The 19,554-nt window shown below is 34.6% G+C and overlaps 1 protein-coding gene across 3 annotated transcripts in view; it reads right to left on the minus strand.

The window, feature by feature from the left end:
- The window catches only part of Drgx (Dorsal root ganglia homeobox), a 78,166-nt gene that overhangs the window by 51,783 nt on the left and 6,829 nt on the right, over nt 1-19,554 (minus strand). The window contains exon 1 of one of the 3 annotated variants that reach the window (XM_031980373.2): nt 7,927-8,010. The exons of the other annotated variants lie outside the window; for them this stretch is intronic. The gene's annotated coding sequence lies outside the window, so the exon portion shown is untranslated. Of the gene's footprint in view, nt 1-7,926; nt 8,011-19,554 lie in introns of those variants that run through there. 3 annotated transcript variants of the gene reach the window in all.

Below are 19,554 nucleotides of genomic sequence, written 5' to 3' on the forward strand. Positions count from 1 at the left end.
AAAACTAGAGAATATCCCAGAGATTTAAACAAAATTTGAAGTAAAGCATAAATATGTAAATGATATTTCCTCTTCATAAATGATATATACACACTGTATAAAAAAATATTAGCAACTGTTTCAATAACAAAATTCTGCAAAATTCTCGTACATGTTTAAAAAAATTCTTTCCACGTATTCATCGACGCTCTCAGAGGAACACACATCAGAATTCAATGTTGAACGCGTTTATTCTCGCGACAACGGTCAAAGCGTCGCGATAATCAAGGTGGCGGACCTTGAAGCGGTGCGCGACAGGCCAGAGTAAATCAAATGTAAATGGATAAGCGGGGAAATAAAGCGAAAACCACCGAGGACCGACCGGACCGAAAGGAACGAAGAGACCGCCGGATAGTGTCGAACGATCCTGGTTATCGTTCTCGCGTGGGGTGGCAGTGAAACTGCAAAAGAAAAAAAGCTAGACGAACGCGAAAGGAGAAAAAGACCGAAGCCAATGGAAAAGAGAAAAATGAGAGATAAATATTGTTACGATGCATTGGAAAACGCCTTGCGATGCATTGGAAAGTTACATCTCAGGGTGAAAATTACCCTTTAACGCTACAACTACAGAGTAATTACAATGACTTATTTCCAATTTTTTATGAAAATTAAAACGATACGTTTCTTAAGATTCGAAGGGTCTCCTAGTCTTATATCCATACACATATAAAAATTTGATATAAACTCTTACGCAAAAACGCCTTTATAATTTAAATACTTGCGAAATAAGAATTCTGAAATGGGTCAATTTGACCCGCCCGGTAGTTTAAGTGTAACACATGAAGCGGTCTTGAACGAAGCGGTTGTTAAGTGTTTTTCCTATTGTATCCAGTCAAACTCGTTATTATTCTACACATTATTCACTTCATATCAATTGGAGAAATGTTTAAAAGTAAATATTAATTGCATTTTCCTTGTGAATATTTAACCTTAACAATGCTTACGTACTTACTTTAACAAATTTACTTTTAGAGTGAATATTTAATTTTTCTCCTTGCTCGGGGGTTATTAATATAAAAATAACTCTGACGAACTTAATCAAAGTAATAATAACTTTAGACGAGCTGAAGCTTTAAGGGAAGAAACAGAAGTTAAGCTGAAAGGGAGAAGTTATCACATTAAGCGCCATGTCAGTCACTGATGACCGACACTTCTGAATTACCTGAAAACAGTCGTAACATACAAGTTAACCGATGTCGATTGAAATTGTTTAATACTCTACCTAAGCTGATAATAATGTAATGCAAGGATAGTAATGCCAAACAATTAATAATTGAGTCGCTCAAAAGTCAACGCTGTTAAGTCTAAAAAACAAAAATTGAGAAAATTAGTTTTGGCTTCTAAAATTATTATGCACCACATTCAGAAGCCATAAAAAGGAGAGCTGTCTGACCTAGAAAAAACGAAGGAACGAGGAAATCCCTTAATAACTAAAAAGAATATTATCTATTCCATTAAAATTGACCAAAATCAGAAAATATCCAAAAAATGGACTTAACTACATTGGCTTCTGTGCGACTCGATTGTTGCTGCTTCTCTTTCCTACAATAGAATAGTTCCACGAAAAAACGGTCAAGATTTTCATGGTTAATAAATAAGGTTATAGACTATAAATACTTACTTAGTTACTTTGAGTAAACAAACATAATATCTCTAGACGTTACAACAATACAAATAATAATTTAAGGAGAATGGAAGGGAAAGACGATTGGTAAAAACCATGAAAGAGTGGAGGAGAGAGGGAGAGAGAAAGGGATGACGAACGAAGGGGTGAGAACCGAAGAGGGTGCTGGAGGTAGTATAGATGTTCCATGGAGTGTACACATTGGAAAGGGCGTGTGCAATGCGGTGGAATCGAGTGGAGACAAAAGTCAAATGGAGTTCGCTACCGGTGTGAAGAGACAAGAGGAAGATGAGTGGTGTTGAATCAAGTGTTTATTACCCCCTGGTCTTATTCGCCCCTCGACTGGTACCCCTGGACTCTTCCCTTTTTCTCGATTTCGTTTCCTATTAGGCACGGGACACCATAAGCTGCATCGTGTGTGTTCTTATTTGAATGCGAATGTTTCTGACAATTTAAATTTCCATACGAAATATTTGAAGTCCCGTTAATAAGCTTGTAATAACGTAATACATTCGCATCGGAAAACGAGAATTCTCGTTTTATGACAAGAGTGCGCCTTGCTGACAAGTTCTTAGATAATGGAATTATATTTGATAGTGGTACATAAAAAGATACTAATACTACTTAGGTACAACTTTTGAAAATTTCAATAAAGTATATTAATTACAAAAATAATTGTGGCAGTTTTAATACACATATGTTGAAATATTTTTATATCATTAACACTAAACGTATTGCGCCCGGTTAAATGATCGATTTCAAAATATGATTTAAAATTTAGAACTATTAATTAAATTAAAATCTGCGTTTTCCTTTGTTTATTTAACTTTATATCAATTCCTGTATTATTGGAATAATTCGTTTTTCAATTTTCGCCTTTCCCTTTGTTTCCACTAAGAAAAGTTTACATTTAGGTTATTTATCTTTATTTTATAACCCATTATTTGACTGATTACGGTAGGATTTGATACAAAGTATCGGTATATTTAGTGTCAACTGTGGAATTTATAAGGTTTATAATTTATTTATCAGAAAAAATTTGTGCAGGTTCTTAAATCAAAATTTCAACACAAAAAAGGCTTTTGTAAAATTATTTTATTTTATTTGTCACCAACGTCAAAACAGAACTTGTTGCTAATATCAATTTCCTTTATTAAATTAGTGAAGTACTAATTGATATCGGATCTCAATTATTATAATATCCCATTGTATTGGAAAATTTTAGCAAAAATTGCTCCATGTGAATATATTAACGGGCAAGGGTGGTTAAGTGAGAGAATTTTCGTGGACGGTCGGCAATATTTTATAAGTTTGCAAAAAGAGTTCGTGAACTATGAATTCTGCTAGCAGGATCCTTCTCAGAAAAAAATATAAATTTGAAAAGGAATTGAGAATTATTATGGTCAATGACTTAGAAACGAGTTCAATCTATAACAAAGTCTAAATGGATACTTTTACCCGACTGTTGGTTAGGTGTTAATGTCTGTGTCATCTTGGAAAAGAATTTAAAAATTTGTTTCATGGGCAGTTGAACACTAGAGAAGAAAAAGTTGTGAAATTCCCAATTTGTGATAGATAATATCAGAACGAAACTTTTTGTACAAACGTTGGATTTTTGAAACCATTTTACAAAAATCATCAAGATGAAGATATGTTTCCCCGAAATACGTACATAAATAATACTCCAAACTCCAAAGCTGCATGTATTGATACTTTAATTGATTTATAATTTATAATTTCTCAGAGAAACATCCGTCATCTGTTTAATAATTGCAAAAAGAAGTAAAAACTTTTTCTATTATTCTTTGTGCTACTAGATACTTGTAACTATTTCATAAATAAAATCAGTTTACTTCATTAAAATTGTAAATGTATATCACACTTTCGAACAAGAAAAAAATCAAAGTGTATACCATATTTACGGACAGTGGGATATATTTCAGCTTGTCGATATTTTCATTCGGTATAGAACTAAACTTGTAAAAAGCTGGATAAATGTGTATAACACTATATAAACCTGTATAAACCAGGATCGTTCATCCTATATAATGCTGTCCCCGCGCGGAACTCAATTGTCGTTGCTACTTCTTTTCTTTCGTACTGTTTAATATATAATTTTCTTAGTCTTAATAACCCCTTGCATTATAATAACATGCAAGACTTGTGGTAAAGATTTTAAATAGAATTTACAATCATAAATATTACCCAATTCTTACGAATTCAAACGAAATATTATTCTCCTGTTACACAGCAAATTTCGGTATAGGATATACATAGAATTTTCTCTTGTCACTCATTACATCTGAAAAATCGCGACATCGCCAAAAAAAAGACAAAGAAAAAAAAAGCAATAAATCACCTCGCGAAGAAAAATGGGTACGCGCGAGGCACGAACAGGATCCGATAAGAGTCATCCGCAACGGCTCTTCATCGATGGAGCAATATAGATTAACGGGGAGCCTAAACGAGAACGAGAGCCCGGGACGAAGAAGCATTGGCTGTGATTGAATTAATCTGTCAATTTGCCAATTACACGGATGAGTTTGTTTGGTGGCTGCGGTACGCGTACGTCTCTCCGTGCGTCTCCGCTGCGTTCATCGATCGCAAGTGGATCGTCGGCCGGCGTGTGTGTGCGCGTGTGCGTGTGTACGTGCGTGCGTGAAATTTTGGTCACGCTTGTATGCGTGCACGCAACCCCTTGCACGGACACGCGGCCGCGTAGCTGTGTGCGGGCTGGGCATACGTAACCGCGTGGCTCGGGGCACAGATTCAACGAGCTCAATTGGTGCACCGAACGAGGAGGAGGATCGTATTGATTCTCCGGTTACATAGTCGCGAAGTAGAGACGGCTACGAACCGGCTACCGCCTCGAGCAAGCTGTCTCCGTTCGTCGGATACTCGTCGACGAAAGAGCATCCATGAAAAATACCGGAAATGGTCATTGTCCACTTGTATTCTGGAAATTGCTAGTGCATATGCATGTAGGAAATGAAGCGGCGACGGTAACTACCGAACACCTGAATCGACTTCTCGAAATTTTAAAGCTAAATGAACGAATATAAAACAGTGTATAAAGCCAAATAAAAGACTTTGGGAAAAGTAGATGGAAATTGTTTGAAAAAGCACCACACTTTGAAATATTATAAAAATGAAATATTATTATAATAATAATTATCAATAAAATAAATATAAAACGTTGAATTCTACCTGTGTAATTTACTTTGACTCATTTCCCTAAAAATAAATACAAGTTTATCACCCAATAATATTGAAAATAAATCGAGTACAAAAGGTTAAGAGAAATTCCTAATAAACATTTATTGGAAGATTCACATTTTCAAAGATTTATATTGAAACTAAAACACTTATTAAAATAGAATTACATATAATAGTTTTATCTTAAGAAAATTAAATATTCTTAAGTCGCATGCAAGGAAGTACATATACTAATGTGTCTGTACAGTACTAACCATTTCTACTTATCGGAAACGGGTAATAGAACTATACGCTACTGAAATAAAGAATATTTATTACAAATATATCATCTATAAACGCAGAGATTAAAACGAAGGGTTAACTCATGAGTAAGAATATTTTAAAACATAATACATATACAACAATGTATGTATAAACAAACAAAACTATCAATCATTACACTAAGACCTTATTCAAACAGAATTAATATTTAAATGTCATATCCCCTTTTATCACGTTCCGTGCTGCCGGGAATTTCAATTATATTTTGCTTATAAACTGTATTGATTTTTAAAAATCAAATATTAAATTATATTTAAGTTTTTGGAGATTTTGATAAATTTCAATATCATCTTGTTACATATCCGCTGTTTGGTAACGTGTATCATTATCCGTGCCCACATGTCTCAAAAAAAAATATTTGTTTACAAAAATTGGCATATACCAAAAATGATACACACGGCATTCAACGTGTTAAACAATCTAGAATTTCAAAATCTACATTCAAAGTCACACGCGGGAAATACCCAAAGAATTAATCAATAACGAACACGGTACTTAATTTAAAAAAAAAACTGCCTTCAATCGAGCGAAAACCGATAGGTAAAAGCAGCCAGGTGGAAAGGTGTCTCGCTCAACAAACACACGCCGAATCCTCCGCAAATCGTATGGCCTGGCCGATTACACCAAAGGGAATACCAAATTACGCGATCGTATTTACCCAGCACACCATTGTGCCCGGGATAGGACTGTATCTAATTTGAAGTTCGTTCCAAGACAGTGGAAGTTGGACCCGCAACGTCTGCGAGTAGATAGGCTTTCCCGGCGATATAATATCGCGGTGCCGTCGCGGCGTGGGTAGAGAGATCCGCCGCGCCGGTCGACGGAGAACAGAGTGGCGAAGAGGGGAAAAGAGGGAGAAGTGGCTGTGGTGATAGAGCCGGAGGCCGCGAGGGAGGAGAGAAAGAGGAAGAGAGGAAGAGAGAGACAGTGACAGAGTGACTGAGGGGGAGAGAGAGGAAGAGAGAGAGATAGGGGATGCGCAGTCGAAGGTTTCGCTTCCCGGTTTCACCCTGAGGGCACCATTTCCGACGGAACCGAGCGTGAGCCGGCAGGGACGAACGGGATCTGGATCCGACTATATTCCAATTGCTTCCCTGTTTGATATGCGCCAATTTCATCCAATATGTCGCGCCCCCTTGTCCAACGCTTCCCAATCTTTCGGGTACCGGTAACCACCCCCGTTCGTTCTGGTCCACTGAATTTGCGGGGTGGATTAATCCATTTGTAATTTTTAGATACGGCAATGGAAAGGGATGAAGAAAGAGATGAGGAATGAGGGAAGAATATGTTTTATAGTAGATTTGGTCCTGAGGGATTTTTCAGTGAAGTTTGTATTTAGTATTGAGACACCATTTTGTAATAGTTGTAGGGTTTATTTGTAGGTTAATATTTTGTGGCCGAATAGTTATTTTAAGTTTTTTTGAGGAGGAATCTTTTTAGAGATTGAAAGATGTCTGTTTGTTTTAGTGTATTTTTATTGAGGGTCTGAAGGGTCTGATGCAGTTAAATAATTTAATCTATCTGAGTCGCATTTTACTAAAGATGTTTAGGTACAGCAATCAAATCAACAGACTAGAGAAAATTTCGAATATTCATATGTGATAAGGAATTATAAAATATGTTACTTCGAGATTTATCTTTAAAAATACAATTCATAGTTGCAGGACTGAATTTTGTTGACGAGTCTACTTAACATTCGTACGTAATAAATATAGCATTTTATGTTCTTTAATATATGTATAAATAATACACTGTCATAAATGTAAATAGCATCATATTTCAACATTCTATGATGTATAATAAATATTTAAATTTATTAAATGAAAAAACATATACAAAAATATTATATAAAATTAATTACGAAATGTGACTGAATGTAATAATATTATTCTTAATAACCATTAAATAATGCTTTCATTTATCTCCTGTAATAATGTAAAAATAATAATAATTGAAATCGTTTCACTATCATTTAAGAAAGTGATTTTGTATTTCAAATTTGTTTACGTTATGTGTATACTTTTCACCGTAAGAATTCTATTTCTTTTCATCAGCCCCTTTTTCGGAGACCCCACAGAATTCGATAAACCATTTTCCGTGAAATCCTGGCCAGAAATTCATTGGTCACGTGCGGACAAGTGACCGCACTCGACGCGTTTTCACGTTAGAACATCATTTATATACTTTATTGGCCCGCTGTGCTTTTGCACCCTGTGAATAATAGATAAGGGGCTTTCCCATGATTGAAAGTGACCACTATCTCCCTGTATATCTATAATGGTGAAGAATACTACAAAGAGATTCTATAGAAATCTGAGTGGTTTTAAATAATATAATATTTAGACATTTATTTTCGTTCACACATTTTCACTCATGTTTCTTATATCACAACATATGACTAATGGTCTTAAAATTATGTATTATCGCTTAAAATTCTGTTATAGCTTTAAGCCAGTAAGCAGCTTATCGGTGAAATTTAGGTCACATTCAATATTTCCTATTTATATGCACATGTGTATGGATTAAACAAGGAGAGTCTGTAAATATTAATTTTTATGACAAAGCCAAAAGATTTAAATTCACGAACCAAGTAATAAAATTATGTTCATTCAGTTCGCTTCTCATTTTTAATACGCTTCCAACTGTATTAAATTGTAAAAATTAGATTGTAAAACAATTGTAACCTGATTCATTGTAGTGAATTCTGTAATAATAAAATTGCTTACTATTGTTCTCCAAAATTGTTTTCTAATGTTGTTACTGAAAAATATACTTTGTTACAATTTTCCTGTCACTTGTCAGAAGAATCACCAGAAACTGTTGATGACCTATTTCGAAGAGACTGTACTCGACCAAGTTGTGTGAGCTCAACGGAAGTTACGGAGTGGGGATAGCTTGTAAACGTGGCATAATGAGCTACGGAGGGGAATAAGCCAAATTTCCACCACCATATTCTCAGTCTACCCTCGCTATACAGATACGTATCTCGAGTGGACCTAATTCATAATGAGCATCACTTTTCAATATTGTACACAACGTAAAGGATTATTTTTGTAAACACAACCAAAGTTTTAAATTGATCATTTTTATGCTATTCAGTAAGACTGCTGTATGAAGATTTATAAGGAAAAATAAGAGAAAATTAAACCTAAAGAAAAATAAAAGAAAATTAAAATTTAATACTTTACGAATAATATTATTGCGATTTTTTATACAACTGAATATTTATATAAAAAGGGAAGTTCTGAAAGCCTGGAAACAAATGAGACAAGCTTGAACCAACGAAATTAAAAGAAATTCCCTTTGTTTTAATAAAATATTAAAACTATTTGTATCTTTAGCATTAACTCTCTTGATTAAGTCCACGTATTCGATGTAAATTACATAGTTCAACATAACATTCATACAGAAACTAAATTTTAATCCTTCCAGTTTAAACTAGAAGTGTAATAATCTGTAAACCAAGAGTACCACATAACACTTAGACTTATTATGTAGAATAATTATTAATAAGACACTTTATTACATTATTTAAATATTAAATAAATAAATATTATAAATAAATATATATAATCACGACGAATTCTATTTTTCATAGAATATTAAAAATATTATCCCCTTGCTTTACGATTTACTTCTCAGCTATGACCGATACGACTACTTTGCTATTAATAATTTATTGAAAAAAGAGAAAAATTCTAGGCATATTCTCTGCCTATATTTGCTCTAAACTATAATTATTAATAGAAGAATAATATTTAACTTCAATTCAAAAGACTTGAATAATATTTATGTTTTTTAAATTTTATTTAAAATCTTCACCACAAGTCAATCGTCCCTTAACCCTTATTGTCTTATAATACCGTGTCAAACTCATTACGAGAGTTTTAAACCGAATTCGAAAAGTCTAAACAACGTTTACTTTATCTGAATATACATTAAATATTGCTTTCCTATTATCACTCTTTAACCTCTAGAGTAAACGCAGACATTGATTAAGTATCATATTGTCTTTCTCTACTAAATTATTAACGCTAAAATAATTCTATCAGGCATAGTTGCAAAAGGTATCACAAGACAAGTATTCTAACATTCCCACAAAATCATCGATTCCAAAACTATCCACCCCACGCCTACCCTTACCACTCAAGTTCTCAAAAAACTGTCCAAAAACAATGATTACCGAATAAGTCGTCGAAGTCAGGATACAAAACGCTCCCGCCAGGAAAATGGTTGGTCCACGGGTTCCCGGGGCGCAGTGTCGGTGGAAGGGGTAGGTTGGCTGGATGATCGTAAAGAAAATGCTCGAGGAAGAGGTGGAAGCAGTCAGTCAGGTAGAGAAGAAGCCGGGAACGTGCTGGGAATGTATGTAGGCTCCCTTACTGTTACTCGACCGGGTGGAGCTTCCTCTTCCACCCCTTGGTATCCTTCCTCCGCCAACCCCCTGCCCGCCGCCCCTTTCCCGCACACACGCTCCGCACAGCACGGTGCTCCTGTATTATTGCCCGACCGTAAATTTCGCCCGGAAAGCGATTTAGCAAGGAAGCGGCAGGGATAAATCTTGAAAAAGTCGAAAAGCGTAAAACAGGAGCCTCGAGGCCGAAAGTAGGAGGCGGTTTGGGGGGTGGCCGGGTCGAGGGGCGGACGGGGAGAGCCTCCAGGGGTACCGATATAAGGAGCACACTCTCGATCTACCTTTCTCTTCTCCCTTTCGTTCTTCGAGCTTTCTTTTTTCCAAGGCCTCTTTTCCCTTAACCTTCTCCCTACACTCCCTGTGCACCTTTGCCAGGCAGGGGCGTGTCTGCGAGATCCACCCCCGCCTCATGTGTGTGCATTTCCCCGTGTAAACGGGACCGTATCCCCTCTGATCTTCCATCGTTGCACTCTTTCCGGAGGAAACGTTTTTCGTTGCTTGCAGGGTTGCTGGTTTGCATACGCCGATGGGGGTGACTTGCGACGGGCTTAACGCATTACGGACGTATGACAAGATATCTCGTGGTTCATGAGTGGATTTAACAGGTTGACCACGGTGATTGCCGACGACATTATTGCTTGAAAATAATTACAAGAAGAAAACTGACACGTTGTTAACGAGCAATTTCACGCAGCAGCTGTCCCATGTCATCGGTTATTATTCCGTAATTAAATATGAAAGTAAAACAATCTAAATAAACTACAATATACTTTATTTATACATAATAAATTGAAATGAGCCTTTGGACATATCTTTTATATAACATTGAATATTTTACTTTTGCAATATTCTATACTACCCTGCGTTTCAAAAGCTGAAATGGTTAATGCAGGAGCAAACACGAGTCAACTCATGACCGGTCAACGACGTGTTAAAAATATCCTAAGCTACACGCCTAAAAGTGCGGGACCGTTATTTAGGCATGTTAGCTTTTCAACGGGTTACCAAATGGCAACAAAGGACGACGCCAGTTAATCAGTGGGTTAAATCAACGGCCGCGTATTCGGGGGAGAGGGAGAAAATCGCGGCAAGTGCCCTAGCGAGCGAATGAAAATCACCGCGCTTTGATCCCCTCCCCCCACCCCCGCCCCGCACGCATGGGCGCGCGAAGGGGGTGACTTTTTTCTCGCGCTCGGGTTAATGCGATTTGCAAATCCACAGTTTCGGCTACAGGCGACTACGGGCCGCTGAATAAATGATACGCTCCGATTCGGGGATTGCTGCCATTATCCGTCGTCGAATTCGTCCCTGACGCCGCCAATTATTCATGCCCGCGTGGCGCCGCTGCAATTAAGAGTCAATTTCGTTCTCGGCCAGATATATCACGCACGAAAGTCTTTACGAGCGCTACTCGGCTCGAGCCGCGCCGATCGCGCGCACTTAACGGATGCCGGCACAACGTGACACGATCTGTGTTCTTCTTGGGACTAGAATGATTTTGCATGTTGGCCAACGACGGTTGGGCTGCGAATGTTTGAGTTTAGATGGCGGATTTTGTTATTTAGATTGCGATTAACTAGCTAACTGCGTTCGACGAGTATACACATCATCTTAAAGCTTGAAATGAGTCGCTCAGAAGCCAATGCGGTTACGTGCATTTTTTGATACTTTCTGATTTTTTTAGATTTTGATGGAATAAATAATATTCTTTTTAGTTATTAAAGGACTTACTCGTTCCTTCGTTTTTTCTAGGTCAGGAAGTCCTTCTTTTTATAGCTTCTGAATATATTGGATAATAATTTCAGAAGTCACAACAATACTTTTTTCAATTTTTGTTTTCTGTGCTTAACCGCATTGGCTTCTGAGCGACTCAAATGATACTAATTCTTTCAACGATGAATTCTTTATTTTTTCAGATGAACATCTAATTCTTCTTTGTTTTGCTTTGATTTTCCATTAAAATATACCCTAGGTGTTTTTGTCCTGCGTCTGACAAATACAAATACGCACTTCATTTTTTGATTTTACTACGCGCGAAACGAGAGATTTTTCAAACTAAATTTCGCAGTTAACGGGTGAAACCTTTGCGGTCGAATGCCACCGCAATGGCGATTTCAAATCAAAATTCGTATACGAGAATTTTTCAAACTTATGAGAAGTTGTTGACAAAATAGCTGAGTTGTGTGTCAAAGTCTTAAATACTAGAGAAAAAACCACATATCGATCCTTCGTTATCCGAACAGTTAAATTATTCATCTGTAGCTACACATACTTTCATATGCAAATTCGAAAGCTGCTAATGAATAATTTAATTGTTCGAATAATAAGAGTCTGATATGTGGTTTTCTTTCTTTTTCAGTGTTTAACCCTTTTGTCCCTGAATATATATTTTTCTTAACCCCTTACCTTACAATATCGTCAGACACGTGGTAAAGATTTTGAATACGGTTTCACAAATATAAGTGTCATTCAGTTCTTTTGAATTCAAATAAAACATTCTTCTTGTTAGTAATTTGTATGGTGTAGAGTAAATCTAGACATAGAAAGAGCGTGGAATTTTTTGTTTTACTATTGCATTATAAGCGATAGATATTTCTAACAAGTGGTACAATTTTTCATTATCTCGGCGTTTTCTAGCTCTCCGGCAATTTAAAATGTTCGTAGTACCTATGTGTACCATTCGGTACGAAGTGTTAAGGCACTGATAGATAACTCAGGTTTTTGCTGGCGCTTAGTGTATACTTATTCCTATCATAAAAAATTTAATGATTGGTTAGAACCGACAGGTAAGCAAGATTGATGATAAATTTTTCTTAGTAGAAATAGAAACAAAAGGGAAGACAAACTGAGAAACTGATCAATCGGTCAATGCAAGAATTGATATAAAGGTAAATGAATGGAAGACAACGCAGAATTTTTAATTAAATTTTGAAACCGGTCATTTGACGGTTAATTTTAATTTAAGTAACTCTTGACATTTTTTCTGGAATGTATTTGTGATTTTAAATTTGTTATTGGCATAGCTATCGCCATTATACGTGTTACACCAAACGTTTTTATTTAAGATCGATAGAGTTCTACAAATTTTACAGATGAAATTTTTCTCTAAATTATTTTATGTAACAGTATAGTAATAACATACATATACCTACATTCTAAAATCTGTGAAGTGCAACCTTTGCACATTCAAACACTGATTCAACATAGCAAAATTATAAACTTTAAAATTCAATATTAAGTTTCATACGAGGTATCGTCATATGAAACAAAAATAAAATAGTTCTGATCCTCAATTTACGCAAGATTCTTTTATATGTTAATTGCAAATAGCATTACCAATATTTCATTAGAAAATACTGAATATTTGTAATAAGAAATATCATCGAGTGCAGAGGATTTACCCCTTGTCCTACAATATCACGTCAGACAGATGATAAATATTTTAAACTGCATTGGGGAAGTTTAAGTGTTATTTACTTTTGTAAAAATATAAATTAAATATTATTTATCTATTATCAATCGTTATCCTTTTGAGTAAACGTGGGCATAGAATAAGCATCGAAATTTTTCGTTCCTAATAAATTGTTAACGACAAAGTAGTTGTATTGATCATAGTTAAAGAATAAATCATAGGACAAAGGTTTAATAAAGAATGACGCTCACCAGTGCAGTATCGTTTTCTAATAATCTTCGCTGCATTGCATCAACATTCTTGCGGTCACATTTTTATTGAATTTTCCTCCGTTCGCCGCGAACGTTGCACAAGTGCCCATAACACAATGTTACGCCCGTATTGAATTAAATATTGCCAACGGAGACACCAATGAGCCAATGCGAAATTAAATTAAATTTAAGTTACTTAAGCGCAATTTAGACCGAGCTATCTGCTTTGCTTCAAGCGCATTAAACGCATCGGGCCTTCTAAGCGCGTCGCTGAATCGTCCTTAATGCTGTACTGATGTGTTGAGCATCCAATACCGCGCGATCACCGCGCTGCGAATGTTTACATAAAATCATATTTTACCAAGCTGGCGCAGAGAGCTCGAAACTAAATGAAAATTTGATTTGTTTCGAAAATTGTTGTATTAAATCCTTGCTTCATAATTTATTTCGCAAGAAGTCGTTTATTAAATTCTATTCTTCATGAATTTATTATAAAATTTGTTTTTAATTACAATTAATGTTTTATATCTTATTATTCAATGCCATGGAGGTAATTATAATATTTACCTACTTATAAAATTGTTATTATCAGAATGTAATAGTATTTCTGTTTACCTCGTTATTTTGTATCTTCTCTTTTTCTTTGGAGTTTACTTATATACTTAAAGACAAAATTCTATCAACAAAAATTTTACTTCAAAGTTGAACTTTACGGCATTTTACTGACTTGTACATAGCATAAAATTTATTAGTCAATTAATAACAAATTTGTATGAAAAGAATTTAAAAATAATCGTACTCAAATTGACCAAAAAAATTTATTCTCTCCTTGAATGCCACATACTGTGATCACATTACCCTTACAAACTGCCATTGTTCTATTTCTCTAACTCGCAATTCTTTCCACAAAGGACTTACCATTCCTCTAGTAATTTATAGAAAAAAAATATACAAATCTGCGATTACGGTAACATTACGTCCCATCAAAACCACGAGTTTCAGTTTTCTCATTTCGCAATTACTGATATCTTAAAAGCGGTAAATATTCAAAATGCACTTAAACTAATAAATGCATGAAAAACGAAAGAAACATTTATTGTTACAATTTTTATAAGAATTATATATTAATCGTATTAACCCTTTGAGTGCCAAAGAGCGATATATCGTTCCTCCAAGCACTTGTGAAATGTTTCTTCTTGATTCTATTAGTAATAAAGGAAGTCTACCATGTTTTTAGTATTGTGTACAAATTTTATCAGCTTTAGATAAAAATTGAGCGAAATATAAATTTTCATTTATAATCATGCATCTTTGTTTAACAGTAGAACCAATAAACCGGTCAAAATGGTCCTGATTTCTTCTTTTCGCAATTATTGAAAAAATAAAAGATGCATCTCAAAGAAATTTTTATACAAATTACTTAAAAACACGCAAACTGAATTATAAATCAATTGAGATCTTAATAGATGCACTCTTGAAGTTTTTATAAAGAAATTTCAAAAAATCCATTTAACTGCTCAGTAGTTTTCGTGTTAAAATTGTCAGGCATTTCTCGAATATACATGAAAATTTCCCCTGGCATTCAAAGAGTTAAACAGTCGGTAGTTCTAGTATTAACACATTGTTGACCGGCAATTCTTCGCGGGAACTATCCCGGGTCACTGATTATTATTTCGTAACTGAATTTCAAATAGAAACAATCTAAGCAAACCTCAATATACCTTATTTATATATAATGAATTGAAATGAATCTTTGGACATATCTCTTATAGAACTTTTAATATTTTGCTTTTGCAATATTCTACATTGTCCTGAGTTTCAAAAATAAAAATAGTTAACGCAATTACAAACACAAGTTAACTCGTGATCGGTAAACAATGTGTTAATATGCAAAGCTTCAAAGTGTTTAAAACTTTAAAAAATGAGTGTGACCTTGTCCAGCATTCAAAGGCATGAATGAAGCCTAAGAACCAGTGAAACGTGGCAGCGTAACATTACTGAATCGGAAGCAACATCGAAAGGTGAATCGCGTACGTCGAGATTTCACGATCTCGCGAGTGTCCTCATCCTCTGGTTATGTAGGCATACGTGCGCGTCTAGAGGAAGTCACCACACCGTGCACGGCGTAGAATAAACGGTCAGTGACGCGCGGTAATGGCCGACATCCTAATCCTGGCCCCCTACAGCTTAATGCCATACACTCCGCAATGATAATGCTGCATGTGCTTTTTGTCATTACCAGTCGCCGTGCTACCCCGTAATGAGCGCCGCCGCGGTCTCCTTCAATATTAGGATTCTGGGCCCGAATGGCCCAACCTCATCTGGATCCAGAATTCTTCAGACTAATCCCATGTTCTGTGCTTTCTCTTATAACTATGTCTGATAAAGCCACTTTTATTTTTCAATGTGACGCTTATATTGTGGTATAGTAACAAATGTTGCAAATAGGAAAACTAGACCTAGAAGACTAGACAAAATATAAAAATACGTCTAAAATTATAGTCAAATATTATAGTCTGTTCCAAGAAATAAACAATCCATTAAAGAAGAATTTCTTCGAATCAAATTGTATTCAATACTAAGAAGTAAACAGTCAATTGAGTAAAAATTTATCTCAATAAAACCGAACTCAGTGCTAAGAAACAAACGCTCAATTGAATAAAAATTTATTTCAATAAAATTTTATATAGTGTTAAGGAGTAGGCAGACAATCAAATAAGAATTTATTCGAATAAAATTGTTTTCGGTACTAAGAGATATGCAGTCAATTGAATAAGAATTTATTCGAATAAAATTATGTTCGGTGCTGAGGAGTCAATTGAATAAGAAATCCTGTTAATATCGCGTAGTGTTTGATTATTATTTTTTGTAAATACATATTATTTTATAATTCTTTTTATATTGTTGATCAAAATTAACTTCTTTTAAAAAAATGATAGTAATTGATACTATTTTTCGAATATTTTGCAAGAAATAATTTAGTTAAATTCGTTATTACTGTTTATTTAAAATTGTCATACAAATTTTATTACGTGTAAACTAGTTCGAGAAACTTGGATCGCAAACGAAAATTCATTTTTCTCATACGGTAAGAGTAAATATTGAATTGATAATACGAGATAAGACTATAGAAATAACTAGTTTCATTTTCGGTTTAAGGCAAGCTCTGATTGCATCAATCTCGCATGCTTGCCATCACAAATGGTACTTAAAATGACCACCTTGTATCTCAATGCGAGTCCATAAGCCTTATTATTGATCCTCTTATCAACATGGCCCAAGCTTCATTTCTTATCCAATTTACAGGCTAGTGTTCATACGCAAACTGATCAGCCTAGAGGAAGATGTTATCCAATGAAGAAGTACGCCAGGCGCTATTCAGTTTCTTTATCCATTACACAAAATGGAAACATTTACCTATATTTTATATAATCTCGAAGTAAGTACTATCCTGAAGTTATCCACTTAATAAAACGAATTTATGCTGAACTACCCCCTGCAACAAAAGACACTAACGTTGAGCTGAGTCCATCAACCACGACATTAAAGTAATGTTACATGTAACAATCTACTTAAGTAAGTAGAATTTATAAAATCAGAAATCTATAAAACTTGAAACACATTAAGTAATAACATGTTTTTACTCATTACTAAACTATATTTGCCGTTGAATAATCTTTATTCTTCTACTTCAGAAATTGTCGAGGAAGTTTAAAACTACACTGGCGCACATAAGAAAACTAATCCTTTTGCGATAGAGGATGTACTTATTATTATTACTATTACTTTATTCTTCTATTATTAATTTTATCATCATTACTGCTATCATTTTATTGATTCTTTATTATCATTTCTATCATTATCGCTATTACATTATCGTTTACTTATCACTAATTTTATTATTATTACTACCAAATATCATTTTTACTTACGCCTAATAAGTTTTCCCAAACCTACTAATTGCTCGCAAATTAAAAATTCAGAATTTTCCCAAATATTTTCCAAATACTCAAACAGTCGATCAATCCTATATTTATAGTTAAATGTCGAAATACAACATCTGTGTCAAAAATTCGCAAATCAATCTCAAGTTACAATCTCGTTGCCAATCGAATCCGACGAATTATAGTTTCGTCACTATTCAGAAGATGGAAAAACGTGCGGGTGAACGCGTGCGTATCCGCGTGATCGTCACAAGAAGTGACGTCACGGGTCTTGACCCTCCATTTGTACGTATATAGCGGCGTCCCGGGAGCATCATCTGCGGGCCCAGAGGAAACGAAGAAAGACGAAAGACGAAGAGGGAAGGAGAGGTGGCCCGCAGCTGCCGCCCCGGCTGCCAACGCAATAATATCTAATTAATTTATTAATGAGGTTAAGTTGGCAGGATTGGACGGCAGACAGCGCGAGCCGCCGGTTCGACCGCGGTTAGGGCCTTTTTCTGGAACGTCTTCTGAATTAAGTTTAATCAGAGCGAACGTGTTAGACACGCGTGTAATGTTGAATTCGTTAGGTTGACAGAGCCCTTCGTCCTATTCTATACACCTTGCTAACTTCGTTTAGTTTAACACTAAACGCGCCGACACTTTGTAGAGACATATTTCTAAAGTAACGAGCGGAATAACTGATTGCAAAGTAGGAGTAAACAAGTTAGATGATCGATTTTTCTTAGTGAAAATAGAGGTAGAAGGAAAAACAAAAATTGAAAAACTAATTGATCCGACAATACAGGAACTGATACAAACTTAAATGGAGGAAATAAAATGTCAATGAGAACGTTGATAATTTAGCTACTGGTTACGTCCAATAAAACGATTAAAGAATTATTGGAAAATATTGAGTCATCTCATAAATAATAAGGTTTTTTATGTGTCCTTTATGTTTAAAAATGAGGATAAAGGAAACTTTTTTTAACGCTATTATAATGTATAGATGGACAATTTATAAATAATAAGGCAAATATATTTTAATTGGAGAGACTCTAGTATTTTGAGAAACGAATTACAGACGTTCCAGTTTTTTGGGGAATCAATTAGAGAGGTTTTAGTGCATTGGGAAATGAATTAGAGAGATGGTAGCGTTTTGGGAAATCAATTGAAGAGATTCTAGTGCTTTAGGAAACGAATTATAGAGGTTCTAGTCATTCAGTGTGGGTAAACAAGCCTTTTTAAAAGCAATTATAATGTATAGATGGACAATTTATAGATAATGAAGGCGAATATGTTTTAAATTGAAAACAGTTTCATCATTTATCTTTATTTTTAAAAATAATGTGAAAAATGAAAAATCGTATTATTTATGGGATAACCCAAGAACTATACAAGTGAGATTCTTCGTAAGAAAGTAATGCAAACAGAAAAAGAAGTTGGGTCAGTATCAAAAGAAAATTTAACGTGAAGGTTCGTAAACGTGAAATCGCTGTAACTTGGAATTTTTTAATCGCGTTATGCAGTATTCTACTGTACTTGATAGTTTTATGAACCTAATAGTTAATAGTGGATGAGTTTTTATTTTAATTTAGGTTTATAGAGTTTCTTTTATTTATTAACTAATTAATCTTTTAACAGTTTTACGTGTTATACTTGTGAACTACGATTTGTTTTTTAAATAATATAATGTAAAAGTATCTTAGTTTATTAACTTCACTTAACTTAACAGGAAATTATTGAGCTATTTTACTTTGACAATAGTAAAAATTAACGCACCAAGTATATCCAAAAATTGCACTGAAAATGTATTGTACCCTCTGATTTACATTACATAAATTTGAGAAGCTCTTACAAAAAATATTGTAATAATTATCTTCCTCCACTTTCATATCAACGTGTAACGTCCTTACGTAAACGTATAATTATCGTGGATCTTTTATTTTTGCCTAAATTGCTGAATAATCAATTATCATGTTTCTGCTTATTAAATTTTATGTACCAATTAGAGATCTTAGGAACAGTGACTAACTGCATATGGGAAACTATCATACCCTATTTGGTAAAATAAAGTATCATAAATCATTTGGCAAATGAATCGATAATTCCTCTATTTGCAGTCGATACTCGATTTTCATGGCAGAAAATAAGACGTTTAATTCGACGAGATTGCTGAAATTTAAATTACTTTGTAATTCTGTATGTCAGTTGAATCGAAGAATATCATTGGTTTAACTCTAACACTTCCTGACAATTACAATTGCAATAAATGATTGATAGTGTGGAATATTCCGTTTGAATGATCATTTTATATATATATATATATTTATAGTGGCTGGTAGTTTGAGTCT

This window comes from Nomia melanderi, chromosome 1 (genome assembly GCF_051020985.1).
Source record: "Nomia melanderi isolate GNS246 chromosome 1, iyNomMela1, whole genome shotgun sequence".
Classification (NCBI taxonomy): domain Eukaryota; kingdom Metazoa; phylum Arthropoda; class Insecta; order Hymenoptera; family Halictidae; genus Nomia; species Nomia melanderi.